Genomic DNA, 12,343 nt, shown 5'->3' with positions numbered 1-12,343 from the left:
GATACACAGCTAGAAAGTGTTAGAGCTAGGATTTAAAGCTTGTTTCAAACCTGTGAACACAGGTTGCCATGAGTAGTCTACCACCAGCTCAAAATTTCATTTCAGTTTTACATTAAAGATAGATATGGGACAAATAGTGTATGATTCTACTTACATGAAATATCTAGAATAGGTGACTGTGTGGAGAAAAGAGGTTATTAGTGGTTACCAGGGACTAGGGTAGTAGTGGAAATGGGGGGGTTACTGCTTAAAGTAGTAGTGAGTTTCTGTTTGAAGTGATGAAAAAACTTTGAAAATAGATAGTAGTGGTGGTTGTACAACACGCTGAATGTAATTAATACCACTTAATTTTACACTTTATGGGAGTGCTGGTGGTGCAGTGGTTAAGTTCTAGGCTGCTAACCAAAAGGTCGGTGGTTCAAACCCACCAGCTGCTCCACGGGAGAAAGATGTGGCAGACTGCTTCCACAAAAATTTACAGCTTTGAAAACCCTATGGAACAGTTCTACTCTGTCTTGTAGGGTGGCTATGAGTCAGAATCGACTGGACAGCAGTGGGTTTAATTTTACATTTTAAAATGGTTAAAATAGTAAAGTTTTTTGATATATATTTTTTACCACAATGCACTTTTAAAGAGATAATATGGATATTTTATTTTATACCATGATAGTCTCATTTGTTTTTAAGATTAAAAATTATTTAAAATATTTTCTTCTACATATTTCAAAGTCCTGCTTCCCCCAATCTTCAAGTAAAATTGATGCTTCAAGGAGATACGTCAGGTTTATCATGCTGTGTACTCAGTTTGAGAAACACTGGCCAGGGCAGCTAACTCACCCAAGAGAAAGAAAAATACCATTATTGTATTTTTCAGAATTAATATGACCAGTTAACCAAACATACAAGATGACAACTAGTTTCTTCTCCAATATCAGGTCAAACCATTCTAAAGTGTGGTTAAAACGGAATTGCACAGAATTTATTCAGTGATTAACTTAGCAATTAGTCTTAAAAGACTAACACATATCAGTTAGACAGATGAAGCTCACCATGGCTAAACTCAAAACAAGCATAAGGCTTGAACATAAGGCAGAGCATCTTACAAGCATGATATTTTTAGTTTGGACTGAGATGTAAGCACATGTGAGAGAGAGAGTTAAAAAAAAAAGTGTGTTTGCATGTGTGTGTAAGAGACAGAGAGAAGGAAAACTTGGAGAAGGAACAAAAGTTTGCTTTTGTTACAAAAGATAATGCAATTTAATGGAGAAAAGCACAATATTTACAGGCAATTCAACCATGGGTTTGAACATTATATCTAATACTTAAACAATGCAACTTACCTTATTTTATCAAATCTCAGACATCCAGCAATTAAACGTTATACAAATTTCAAAGTTATTTTTTAAAAAGTTTTATCTTAAAATTGATAAAAATACAATAACTTAACTGAGTCCCATATGCAAAATGAACACGACACATAACACAGCCTTGTACAGTGATGGTGAGGGGTAAATGAGGTAATATATGCCTAGCTTATAGTAGTTCCTCAGGAAATGAAAGAAGTACTATTTCTACCACTTTTTGCAAAAAGAAAGTGTCTTCCCCCCAAATAACATTTTTATCCTAACTGCAAAAGTTTACATTGCAAAAGGGAATAGCTATCTCATCACAAAGATAAACAATAGACTGATGGATAAAGCAATGTATCCTCCCCAAATTTTTTCTATGCTTATACAACAAATATATGTGTATGTCTATCCATATAGATCCAGCATGAAAGCAGAGAATACCAGAAACATGTTTACCAGTGTTTCACTGACTATGCAAAGGCACTCAACTGTGTAGATCATAACAAATTATGGATAACATTACGAAGAATGGGAATTCCAGAACACTTAATTGTGCTCATGAGGAACCAGTACCTGGACCAAGAGACAGTCGTTCAGACAGAACAAGGGGATACTGTGTAGTTTAAAGTCAGGAAAGGTGTATGTCAGGGTTGTATCCTTTCACCATACTTATTCATTCTGTATGTTTAGCAAATAATCTGAGAAAATGGACCATATGAAGAAGAATGGGGCATCAGGATTCAAGAAAGACTCATTAACAACCTCCGTTATGCAGATGACACAACCTTGCTTGCTGAAAGGGAAGAGGACTTGAAGCACTTACTGATGAAGATCAAGGACTACAGCCTTCAGTATGGAGTACACCTCAACATAAAGACAACAAAAATCCTCACAACTGGACCAATAAGCAACACTATGATAAATGGAGAAAAGACTGAGGTTGTCAAGGATTTCATTTTACTTGGATCCACAATCAACGCCCATGAATGCAGCAGTCAGGAAATTAAATGACGTACTGCACTGGGAAAATTTCCTGCAAAAGACCTCTTTAAAGTGCTAAAAAGCAAAGATTTCACTTTAAGGACTAAAGCATGCCTGACCCAAGCCATGGTGTTTTCAAGTGCCTCCATGCATGTGAAAGCTGGACAATGAATAAGGAAGAACAAAGAAGAATTGACGACTTTGAAATTATGGTACTGGTGAAGAATATTGAATATACCATGGACTGCCAGAAGAATGAACAGATCTGTCTTGGAAGAAGTACACCCAGAATGCTCCTTAGAGACAGAAATGGCAAGACTTTGTTTCACATACTTTGGTCATGTTATCCGGAGGGACCAGCCCCTGGAAAAGGACATCATGCTTGGTAGAGGGTCAGCAAAAGAGAGGAAGACCCTCAAGGAGATGGATTGATACACTGGCTGCAACAATAGGCTCAAGCATAACAACAATTATGAGGATCGCTCAGCACCGGGCAGCGTTTCATTCTATTGTACATAGGGTCACTACAAGTCAGAACCGAGTCGAAGGCACCTAACAACATCTATGTACACCACCACTCGTCTGTCATTTTGTGGTACTGTGGTGGTTTGCGTGTTGCTGTGATACTGGAAGCTTTGCCACTGGTATGTCAAATACCAGCAGGGTCACCACTGGTGGACATGTTTCAGTGGCGCTTCCACACCAGGACAGACTAGCAAGAAGGACCTGGCAGTCTACTTCTGAAAAAACTGGCCTGTGAAAACCTTATGAATAGCATCGGAACACTGTCTGATATAGCACCTGAAGATGAGCCCCTCAGGTTGGAAGGCACTCAAAGTAGAGCTGACCTTAATGACATGGATAGAGTAAAGCTCTCAGGACCTTCATTTACTGATGTGGCACAACTCAAAATGAGAAGAACAGCTGCAAACATCCTTAGATACTCTGAATGAGGAATGTACAAAGTGTGAATCTAGGAAAATTGGAAGTCGTCAAAATGAAATGGAATGCATAAAGATCAACATCCTAGGCATTAGTGAGCTGAAATGGACTGGTATTGGCCATTCTGAATCGGACAATTATATTGTCTACTATGCCAGGAATGACAAAATGAAGAGGAATGATGTTGCTTTCATCATCAAAAAGAACATTCCAAGATCTGTCCTGAAGTACAACACTGTCAGTGATAGGATAATATCCATACACCTACAAGGAAGAACTGTTAACGCGACTATTATTCAAATTCACGCACCAACCACTAAAGCCAAAGATGAAGAAATTGAAGATTTTTACGAACGTGTGCAGTCTGAAATTGATCAAACAAGTAATCAAGATGCATTGATAATTGCTGGTGATTGAAATGCCAAAGTTGGAAACAAAGAAAAAGGACCGGTGGTTGGAAAATATGGACTTGGTGACAGAAATGACTCCAGATATCACATGATAGAATTTTGTAAGACCAATGACTTATTCATTGAAAATATCTTTGTTCAACAACATAAATGGTGACTATACATGTGGACCTTGCCAGATGCAATACACCAGAATTAAATCGACTACATCTGTGGAAAGAGGCAATGGAGAAGCTCAATATCATTAGTTCGAACAAGGCCAGGGGCCTACTGTGTAACAGACCATCAATTGCTCATATGAAAAGTAAAACAAGACCATGAGAGCCAAAAAAAACCTTGAATTTAGAGACCATCTCAAGAATAGATTTGACACATTGAACACTAACGTAATGACTGAAGACCAGACGAGTTGTGGGATGACATCAAGGATGTCATACATGAAGAAAGCAAAAAGCCATCAAAAAGACAGGAAAGAAAAGATGAAAATAGATGTCAGAAGAGACTTGTAAACTTGCTCTTGAATGTAGACTAGCTAAAACGAATGGAAGAAATGATGTAAAAGAGCTGAACAGAAGATTTCAAAGTACAGCTCAAGAAAACAAAGTATTACAATGACATGTGCAAAAACATGGAAATAGAAAACCAAAAGAGAACAGCCTACCACTTCTCAAGCTGAAAGAACTGAAGAAAAAGTTCAAGCCTCAAGTTGCAATACTGAAGGATTCCTACAGGGAAAATACTAAATGATGCAGGAAGCATCAAAAAAAGATGGAAGGAATACACAGTGTCACTGATTCAAAAAGAATTGGTGATGTCCAACCATTTCAGGAGGTAACATCCAATCAAGAATAGATGGCATTGAAGGAAGACATCCAAGCTGCACTGAAGGCATTGGCAAAAAACAAGGCTTCAGGAATTAATGGAATACCATTGAGATGTTTCAACAAACAGATGCAGCCCTGGAGGTGTTCACTTGTCTATGCCAAGAAATTTGGAAGACATTTACCTGGCCAACGAACTGGAAGAGATCCATATTTGTGCCCATTCCAAAGAAAGGTGATCCAACAGAATGTGGAAATTATCAAACGATATCATTAATATAACATGTAAGTAAAATTTTGCTGAAGATAATTCAAAAGTGGTTGCAGTCTGACAGGGAACTGCCAGAAATTCAAGCTGGATTCAGAAGAGGACATGGAATGAGGGATATCACTGCTGATGTAAGATGGATCTTGGCTGAAAGCAGAGAATACCAGAAAGATGTTTACCTGTGTTTCATTGACTATACAAAGGCATTCCACTGTGTGGACCATAACAAATTATGGATAACATTGCAAAGAATGGGAATTCCAGACACTTAATTGTGCTCATGAGGAACCTGTACATAGACCAGGAGGCAGTCATTTGAACAGAACAAGGGGATACTGCGTGGTTTAAAATCAAGAAAGGTGTTTGTCAGGGTTGTATCCTTTCACCATACTTAATCTGTATGCTGAGTAAATAATCCAAGAAGCTGGACTATATGAAGAAGAATGGGGCATCAGGATTGGAGGAAGACTCATTAACAACCTCCGTTATGCAGATGACAGAACCTTGCTTGCTGAAAGGGAAGAGGACTTGAAGCACTTACTGATGAAGATCAAAGACTACAGCCATCAGTATGGATTACACCTCAACATAAAGAAAACAAAAATCCTCACAAATGGACCAATAAGCAACATCATGATCAATGGAGAAAATATTAAAGTTGTCAAGGATTTCATTTTACTTGGATCCACAATCAATGTCCATGGAAGCAGCAGTCAAGAAATCAAATGACAAATTGCATTGGGCAAATCTGTTACAAAGACCCCGTTAAAGTGTTAAAAAGCAAAGATGTCACTTTAAGGACTAAGGTGCACCTGACCCAAGACATGGTATTTTCAACTGCCTCATATGCATGTGAGAGCTGACAATAAATAAGGAAGACAAAGAAGAATTGATGTCTTTGAATTATGGTGTTGGCGAAGAATACTGAATATACCATGGAGTGCCAGAAGAATGAACAAATCTGTCTTGGAAGAAGTAAAGCCAGAATGCTCTTCAGAAGCAAAGATGGCAAGACTTCATCTCATGTACTTTGGACATACTATCAGGAGGGACCAGTCCCTGGAAAAAGACATCATGCTTGGTAGAGGGTCCGCAAAAAAAGAGGAAGACCTTCAACTAGATGGATTGACGTAGTGGTTACAACAATAAGGCTCAAGCATAATGATCGTGAGGATGGCACAGGACCAGCAGTGTTTCGTTCTGTTATACACAGGGTTGCTATGAGTTGGAACCAACTTGACGGCACCTAACAACAACAACAACAATCTAGATACACATAGTTGCCATGTGTCTGACAGTTTGTTGTAGTGTGGTGGCTTGCATGTTGCTGTGATGCTGGAAGCTATGCCACCAGTATTTCAAATACCAGCAGGGTCACCCATCGTGGACAGGTTTCAGCAGATCTTCCATACTAAGCCAGACTAGATCCTGGAATCTAGACAACCAGGAACAGTGATAACACAGTTCAGTTATAGTTGAACCCTCTCCTCCTGGCTTAACTTCAGCTTTTTTCTTGGCTCTCTCTACTCTTGAATCACAGGAATGTAAACACTGGAGAGCCTCATCCTCCTCATCTTGTCTGTTTTTTCCTGTATCTCCCCTGACCTTACAGATTCTATTTCTAATTACTACTAAACCTAATACGTGCATTTCCTTTAATAAAATAGATTTTTGTGATCAATACAACCCACAGTGGACAAGGCAAGCAGGTGGGATGAGGCATCCATAGTGAGAGGTGCCAAGATTGAGAAAGCATAGAGATGCAATGACAATGCTGGCTTAGCCAATTTATTAACATCAGTGTCAGCATAGAATTTTGGTTAAGGCAAGAACATGGAAACTTAGGCAGACATGGGTTCCAGAATTAGATCAGCCAGTTAATTAGCTGTGTGATCTTGGAAATAATAATAGAAACTACCCTCATAGGCTTGTTGTAAAGACGCATAAAGTGCCTAGCAGAGTTAATGCGCATAAAGTGCCTAGCAGAGTTCTCAGTACATGATGAAACTCAATAAATGTTTACTTGGTATTTGCATTTCTTGTGAATAAACTACACCATCCCTTAGACCAAATAAAAGACCATGTACAATACAGAATTAAGTGATAATTGAGTATTGCCTTCTATAAACATAAAAGTATTCCTGAGGAGGGAGAAATTATTAAGCCTTTGGATAGGATTCAGGGAAGAATATAGTCATCACTATATGTTGTTGTGAGAAGAAGACATGGTTTTTATCCTCAGTGGGGTAAGATATGGAGTTTTAAAAGCTGAAGATTAATTCTAGGAAATTGTACAAGCAAGGTTAATGGTTGCTTGATTGAGTTTATCAAGCCATACAGCAATTCAGAACTAGGGAAAAATTAGTAAGAAGGTGAGTTAATTAAGGACCCCTTCATACAGGAGGTAAAATCTGAAGGGAATTTATCATTGAAATTGATGGAGATGAGGTGAGAGAGCAACACAAATGAACAAAAGCAATGAGGTGGCAAAATGCAGAGGGCTGAAGGGATGGTGAGCACTTCTATCCAACTATAGAAATATTTGGGGTAGAAACTGTGTGAAAGACAAGTGAGAGAACAGAGTGGAAACATGTTTGCTAGATTGTGGTAGATCTTGAGTCCTTGACACTTGAAAGGTATTTAATAGGCAAAGAGAGCCATTGATGGTTTTTGAGGAAAGTGACATGAGACCATGGGCTACCAAATTAAGATCAGAATTACTGTGTCAGATAGAAAGGATGAAAACAAACAATATGTAATTGAACAAGAATGAATGTGAAGTGTGGGGAAGTTTTAGTTAAACTCAACATAAACCAAGAATCTAAAATATCTACAAAAACAAGATTATAAAATAAAAAACAACAATATCATATTGTTTTGTATTAGTGAAGTATAGTATCTGTACATGGAGGTAGCTGTTTTACTGTACTATTAAAACACGTGAAGTGAATGAGCTAGAATGTTTTTGTTGAAAGCAACAGATAAAAAGATAATTTATTGGCTCAAGTAACTAAAAGTTTAGGACAGAAGCTGGCCATATCTGGCAAGACTTGACCCAGGGGCCCAAACAATGTTATCAGAACCCAAGTTTCCTCTGTCTTTGGGTTCTGCCTTTCATTCCATTCTCAGACTCTTTGTGGAGGCCCCAGACAACATCCTTCCTGCTAAATTCATCCTCCTTCCTGTTAGCAGACCCGGAGGAGAAGAGCACTAAAACCAAAAAAACCAAACCCGTTGTCATCCAGTCAATTCCAACTCATAGTTGATCCAACAGGACAGAGTAGAACAGCTCCACAGGGTTTCCAAGGCTGTAATCTTTATGGAAGCAGATTCCCACATCTTTTTCACAAACAGCAGCTTGTGAGTTCTAACCGCCAACCTTTCTGTGAGTGGCCAAGTGCTTAACCACTGTTCTGCCAGGACTCCTTAGAAGAGCGCTAAACCATAACCAAACCCGTTGCCATGGAGTTTAGTCCAACTAATAGCAACCCTATAGGACAGAGTGGAACTGCCTCATGGGGTTTCCAAGGCTGTAGTCTTTAGGAAGCAGCCTAGCACTTTACTCACTGTGCCATCAGGGCTCCTAGAAGAGCACTCCCATTCCCTGTCGCCATCAAGTCGATTCTAGCTCATAGCAACCCAACAGGTCAGAGTAGAACTGCCCCATAGGGTTTCCAGGGAGTGGCTGGTGGATCGAACTGCCAACCTTTTGGTTAGCGGCCTAGCTCTTAACCACTGTGCCACCAGGGCTCCAGAAGAGCACTAGTCCTCCTTAAATACTTCAGATGATAGTACACATGACTGCTATTGGACCAGCCTGGTTCACATGCCCTCCCTGAACTAATCACTATAATTGAGAAATGGAATGTACTCAGTGGCTTAGGTCTGGGTCACCTACCCATCCTTGGAGCTGGGAATAGGGAGGCCACATTCACCTAAGCTACATGGAGTAACAGTGGGGGATGAGTATTTCCCCAAAGAAATTCAGGGTACTGTCGTCAGGAGAAGGACGAAAAGATGATGGACAGCACAAACAACTGATGTTTATTTTGTGAAACATAATTTTCAGTTGTGTTGCCAAATTTTAGAAGGGAAGATGATGAGCTGGCACAATAACCTGGATTGTGAAGGCTCTAGGAAAACAGGCAATGTTTACTCTGATAAGAAAAAAAATGAAGCTGGTGGGAAAGAGGAGGACTGGATGACTTTCTTCAAATATATGAAGACCTATCATATGAAGTAAAAAAAAAAAAAATCCACCCAGCTCATTTCTCCTTCTTTGTGAATGGCCTCGACCCACAAGAACGACCACTGCGCCCATGTTTAAAGTACACAACCCATCTGTACTGGCCTCAGTTGACTGGATCGAGGGAAAACATCTGATCCAAGCTAGGCATTCAGATTCTCTCAAATGGAAATTTGAAACTAGACCTCACAAAAATTAACTGATCTCAAATAGGTATTTAAACTAAGAAGTGAAGTAAATTAGAATATGAGATGGCCATATTAAACCATATATGCACTGAACTGTAAAATGCTATTTGGAGAGAGTGAGAGCAAGAATGAGATAAAGAATGAAACAGAGAAAAGCATAAACAAACATTAGTTTCATTCTTTATCTTGTGCCCTAAACCACCAGATAAACAATCTAAACCACAGTGGAACTTGCACTGAAATAAAATGATGGACTTTTAGATACCGGTCTTCCCAACAGCAGGAATGTCAAGAACTCATCCTGGCAAGATGTAATAACTTCAGAACAGCAGGCCCATACTAGAGCAACTTCCCTTCTCCAGATGCTTTGGTAACCAGTATTCCATTCAGTGCCTTCCCAGCATCAAGGTTCTCAAACTCAGTATGCCAGCACAGTTTGTGTCCCACCTCTTGGCTCCAAGCCTTAGGCCAGCACATTAACCGTATATTCTTTATTTCTCATTAGATAACCTATATCCAGTCTTGACAAACCTAGCCCTACCCTGACCTGGCAGGCCTGTGTTGTTCTTACTCTCAATCCAAGATAGCCTAGCTTCTAAACAAGTTATCCAACTAGAAAAAGACTTCTTTCTTCCACAACTGACCTATTTACATAATAGAGAAAAATTGCTCAGCAAATATGTGGGAGAAAAGTACGCCCTTTGCAAAAGCAGAAGGAGGAAAGGAAAAGGTACTTTAGATTTTCCTGGAATATTTCACTTCTTACAAAATATTCACTGAAACACTCATGTCACACCCAAGCTGCAAAAGTTTTGGAAGATAGTTGTTTCTTGGTTTTGTTTTGTTTTGTTTTATTTGTGATACCATATTCTAGCCTTTCAGATTCACATACATTCAAAGTGACCTTTGATCATTGTTCAAAGCTAAATGAATCTGTTTCCCCAGTATATTAATGTGGTTTCAAAACAGTGTTGGGGCGGGAGGGAGGCATCAGTTTTATGAAGAACAATGTGCTGAGCACATTGATGTATGAATGGTTCAATGAATTCTGTTATTTTGAAGTAATACCTTAAGGACATTGACCAGAAATCACTAACCCACTGCAAGGCATCTTTTGAAATACTGCATTCCATCTCAAATGGCTGTGAAATGAAAGTTAAAGGAGTACAAGGCCGAGCCTAATACTGCTAGCTAAGGACAATTAGGTAAGTTAATAGGTGTGATTTCTCTCTCTCCATGGATAGCAAAATAAACTCGAAGACCGTTTTGTAATCCAAGGAGTTTGGCTCAATTTCAAATTGCTCCTACCATCTGTTCCAGTGTTAACTTGCTAGATATCTGGGTACTGCTCTTTCCTGATCATGTCTCTGCAGGTACAATTCAAAGCCAAGTGTGAAAACACTGGATATATTTGGTCATGCCACATGACTATGTATGATTTATATTATCCAATAATTTACGTGCATTCTTTAATTGACCTGGTCTCATCTTCACCATTGGCACCTGTAATGGATCTAATTATTTACTGGTTAAACTGGCAATTCCCAAGTATAAATTGATTTATATACTCTGTTGACCAGTGTTTTTATACCCAGTGGCACTAGATTTTTCTTTAATCTCACTATTCCCTAGGGATTTCAGAAATAATCTCATGCTCACTCACTAGCTAGGGCTGCACATGCATCCAGAGTGAGCGTTTATTTTTTAAAAGCCCAAATAGTAAGGGAAATCCTTTGAGTCATAGCTGCCAGAGGTTTCTAGCCATGTCAAAAGAAAACCCCAAGACTCTTTAAGCCACTACTTGAAATTTTTCGGTATCCAAAAGGATCTCTAAATAGAATTTTAATGATCCTGTGAAACACTTTCTCACACAGACCACCCACGTAAAAAACATTTCCATCTTGTCTGCAGCAGCTATAAATGTGAATTTTTACTACTTCCACAGTCTTTGCTATTTCTAATTGGTGTCTTTGACATTTATCTGCTGCTCAAAATATACCAAAAATAATTCTGCTTTGAAAAGCTTCAATTATATCTCTGTCATTTATTTCATAATACTTTTTATCTTCCTTCAAAGCTTACTCCTTGATGGGTAATTATTAAGCACTTTCTGAATTGCCAACATTATGTGGGTATGAAACAGAGTCTTGAAATTTGACAAGCTCTAAAACTCATTACAATCTACCCAGGTCAGAGAAGTAATGAATAATCTCCATGACCTCAGCAAAAATGAGGCACTGAATGCACCACTTGGGTTCCAGATTATACAATGCAGTCAATGTCCTCCCCGGATGTGATGGCAATGGAGGAGGGTTAGACTGAAAAGGCTAAGGCTAGTTGTCCAGCAAAGTAGGAGAGATGATGGATATCCTAGATTTAAGTGAGCAAGAAATCAAGTCCAGGGAGTCAACTGGGTCTGGAAGGGGGACTGAGGACATGAATGTCGAAAATGCAGGTGTAGAATCCAGCAGGTGAGAGGTCAGCAGAAATGGCTGCCAGAGTAGATATCTACCGAGCATTCCTTGCAATGCTGAGCTGTCCCTCTCCCCTCCAGTGGAGTGGTGTTGGTTAAGGGCTGCCTCTCCTCTCATCGTTCCCCATCCCCCTGGGCACAGGTACAGATTTATGAAACAGAGTAAATCACAGTACCCCATTCCCTGGTCAGTGCATTAGGGGTAAATCTGTGCACCCTAGTTTCCTAGCTGATGCAACATTATTCTTATATTCCTGCTTCTCCTTCATTGCCAAGAGCAAAGTATCAGATGGGCGAGAAGAGAGTGTAGCTGGGAATTGTGGGTAAGAGTTGAATTAGAAGAGAATTGAGCCAGTTCCTTTTTCTTCCGTTGAAGCAGTTCTCCAGCTGTATTTCATTAACATCTTAGGAAGCCCAGACACTAGCCTAGGTAGGACAGCATTATCTCTAGTTTACACAGCCATCTTCTATTGGTCTCTAGGCAAGAGAAATGAAGTGTTTTCTTATCGTTTTCACTTGAAGATGTACACAGGAGCAGGAACGATGAAAACTTGTAAAAACTCTTTCATCCATAAATGTACTGTAGAAAAAATAGCACAGGTTTTGATAACAGATTTTGCTAACATTTAAATGAAAAAAATAATAGAATAACAGAATATGAGAAA

The sequence above is a fragment of the Trichechus manatus genome, unplaced genomic scaffold (genome assembly GCF_000243295.1).
Source record: "Trichechus manatus latirostris isolate Lorelei unplaced genomic scaffold, TriManLat1.0 scaffold00172, whole genome shotgun sequence".
Lineage (NCBI taxonomy): Eukaryota > Metazoa > Chordata > Mammalia > Sirenia > Trichechidae > Trichechus > Trichechus manatus.
The sequence above is the reverse complement of the archived record's forward strand: the minus strand, read 5'-3'. Positions refer to the sequence as shown.